The sequence below is a fragment of the Oncorhynchus masou genome, chromosome 24 (genome assembly GCF_036934945.1).
Source record: "Oncorhynchus masou masou isolate Uvic2021 chromosome 24, UVic_Omas_1.1, whole genome shotgun sequence".
NCBI lineage: Eukaryota > Metazoa > Chordata > Actinopteri > Salmoniformes > Salmonidae > Oncorhynchus > Oncorhynchus masou.
In genome coordinates this window covers 109,710,426-109,714,373 of record NC_088235.1, presented here as the reverse complement: position 1 = coordinate 109,714,373, position 3,948 = coordinate 109,710,426, and positions in this window count along the sequence as shown.

Here is a 3,948-nt window from a genome sequence, read left to right as displayed (position 1 = left end):
AGAAATAGCAACCCCACCTCCAGCGTTGATTGGCTGAGTTCCCTGTCGGTAAGGCGCACCGTCTTTCAATAGCGTTTGAAAGTCCCGCCTGCCTGCCTGCCTGCTCTCTGCCTAGTCGGTTGCATTATTTCAACAGAAATTGGATAAAAACTGCTGTTAAAACTCCAAAGAAGAAGAAGAAGAAGAAGAATAATGCACCTTCTTCTTCTTCCTCTTATGTTTCTTCTTCTTTGGTGAGTTTTAACAGCAGTTTTTATCCAATTTATGTTGAAATAATGCCACCGACTAGACTGGGATATAAATCCATTATACTTTGATCCACAAAATTGATAATAAAAAAATAAATCCTTAAGAGTCTATGAATGCGTCAATCTAAGTAACATAATAAAAAAATCCCCATCAAAATCCGTCAGTTTAAGATTTTTGGGGGGCATTGGCTGCGTCTCAATCAGAGAGCATCCGCCTATGTTGGCCTTACGTATCTGTGGTGGAGTGTGGCTAAACTACAGTGGTGTTTGTCACACCATGAGACATCCCGAAAATCGGTCTTCGCAGAAAAACATATGTAGCGTCCGAACAGTTTGGCCTTCAAATGAATGTGACCACTCTAGGAAAGAGGAGACTCCCACACAAGTGTCACAGGACTTGTCTGAAAGTAACCCATACAAATGAATAGAACTATGGAGATTTTTTTGTGCCCCAAAAAATATAATGGGTTAAATCCTGCGCTTTCTTATATCTCCTAGATATAGGACAGACTCTTCAAAACCTTCCTCCTTATGATTTATTTTTTGACTGTCTTTTTTTTGCCATTTATGAATTTGTCATTCAGTTTGTTTCTATGGGCTGTACTAGTAAAGACCCAATTCAATATTTTATCAAATAATTTTGTAATACCTTTTGAAATATTCACCTAAAGGGGTCCTAAAATGTAAAATGAAATAGGACACCACCACTCAACACGACCTGTAACTCTTCTAAAGTCAAATCTCGTACCCCCAAATACTTCTCTTTTTCTGTGACTTACTTTCCATCTCTGCTGTGCACCCTAGCTATGAACGCTAAGAATCCAACCTTACTAAAAAGCATATATCCCTCACTCACCTAACCCTCTGTGCTGGTACAGATCTACTACTCACGGGTGAATTTACTTACCAAATGCCGGTGTTCAATTTATTTGACAGGCCAAGAAGAAAAAAACAAACAAAAAGTTATAACCGTTTCATTAGAACGACAAACACGAACTACCAATCCAACCAGCTGTATATGTCGTACATTGGACAGCTTGGCGGTCTGCGTTTAAAAAAAATGTACTGGCTGGCAAAATTGAGTAAAAAAAGCCCCACCGTAATCTAATATAAAACACATCAAGCCATTAGACTGCTGAACGCTTGAACTGGACTGAACACCTGCTCTAATTCTCCACACCTTAGCACACGTCACAACTGCGACTACCAGATTCTTATTATACGGCTCAATTTATACACTTGCCCCCCATCCCCCTTTTCCCCATTACACATGTAAATATTGTACTATAAATTGTGCCTTCCTGTATTATACTGACGCTAAAATATTCATTCTATTCTACTGCCATTTACTTTAAGTTCGTATTCTTATTTTGTATTATTTATTATTGTTGTTTCATTATCGAGAAGGAACCTGCAAGTAAGCATTTCTTTGGATGGTGAATACAATGCGCATCCCGTACATATGACTAATAAAACCAGAAACATCAAACGAACTGTAACTAACAGGTTTTTACCATCCTGTGCGTCCTCAACTCGAGCAGGTTAACAAGGCTCCAGGAGTTGTAGTTCAAATGCATTCTTATTGGCAGACTCGACAGCCTTGGTTTCTCAAATGATTGCCCCGCCTGGTTTACCAAGTACTTCTCTGATAGAGTTCAGTGTGTCAAAACGGAGGACCTGTTGTCCGGACCTCTGACAGTCTCTATGGGTGTGCCACAGGGTTCAATTCTTGGGCCGACTCTCTTTTCTGTATACATCAATGATGTTGCTCTTGCTGCTGGTGATTCTCTGATCCACCTCTATGCAGACGACACTATTCTGTATACTTCTGGTCCCTCCTTGGACTCTGTGTTAACTAACCTCTAGACGAGCTTCAATGCCATACAACTCTCCTTCCGTGGCCTCCAACTGCTCTTAAACGCAAGTAAAACCAAATGCATGCTATTCAATCGATCACTGCCCGCACCTGCTCGCCCGTCCAGCATCTCTACTCTGGACGGCTCTGACTTAGAATACATGGACAACTACAAATACCTGGGTGTCTGGTTAGACTGTAAACTCCCCAGACTCACATTAAGCATCTCCAATCCAAAATTAAATCTAGAATCAACTTCCTATATTGCAACAAAGCATCCTTCACTCATGCTGCCAAACATACCCTCATAAAACTGACCATCCTACCGATCCTCGACTTCGGTGATGTCATCTATAAAATAGCCTCAAACACTCTACTCAACAAACTGGATGCAGTCTATCACAGTGCCATCCGTTTTGTCACCAAAGCCCCATACACTACCCACCATTGCGACCTGTACGCTCTCGTTGGTTGGCCCTCGCTTCATACTCGTCGCCAAACCCATTGGCTACAGGTTATCTACAAGTCTCTGCTAGGTAAAGTCCCTCCTTATCTCAGCACACTGGTCACCATAGCAGCACACGCTCCAGCAGGTATATCTCACTGGTCACCCCCAAGCCAATTCCTCCTTTGGTTGTCTTTCCTTCCAGTTCTCTGCTGCCCATGACTGGAACGAATTGCGAAAATCTCTGAAGCTGGAGACTCACATCTCCCTCACTAGCTTTAAGCACCAGCTGCCAGAGCAGCTTACAGATCACTGCACCTGTACATAGCCCATCTGTAAACAGCCCATCTATCTACCTACCTCATCCCCATACTGGTATTTATTTATTTTGCTCCTTTGCACCCCAGTATCTCTACCTGCACATTCATCTTCTGCCGATCTACCATTCCAGTGTTTAATTGCTATATTGCAATTACTTCGCCACCATGGCCTATTTATTTCCTTATCTTACCTCATTTGCACTCACTGTATATAGACTTTTTGTTTTCTTTTGTTCTACTGTATTATTGACTGTATGTTTAGTTTATTCCATGTGTAACTCTGTGTTGTTGTATGTGTCGTATTGCTACGCTTTATCTTGGCCAGGTCGCAGTTGCAAATGAGAACTTGTTCTCAACTAGCCTACCTGTGTTGTGTTTTGCTTCTTGAGCGTCAATTATTTTGATAAATGGCATCGGGTATGAGCAAGTCGATACACAAATATAATAGTATATATATATATATATATATATATATATATATATATATATATATATATATATATATATTAATATACAGTTGATGTCGGAAGTTTACATACACTTAGGTTGGAGTCTTTAAAACTCATTTTTCAACCACTCCACAAATTTCTTGTTAACAAACTATAGTTTTGGCAAGTCGGTTAGGACATCTACTTTATGCATGACAAAAGTAATTTTTCCAACAATTGTTTACAGACAGATTATTTCACTTATAATTCAACTGTTTCACAATTACAGTGGGTCAGAAGTTTACATACACTAAGTTCTCTGTGCCTTGAAACAGCTCAGAAAATGATGTCATGGCTTTAGAAGCTTCTGATAGACTAATTGACATAATTTGAGTCAATTGGAGGTGTACTTGTGGATGTATTTCAAGGCCTATTTTCAAACTCAGTGCCTCTTTGCTTGACATCATGGGAAAATCAAAAGAAATCAGCCAAGACCTCAGAAAAGAAATTGTAGACCTCCACAAGTCTGGTTCTTCCTTGGGAGCAATTTCCAAACGCCTGAAGGTACCACATTCATCTGTACAAACAATAGTACACAAGTATAAACACCATGTGACCACGCAGCCATCATACCACTCAGGAAGGAGATGTG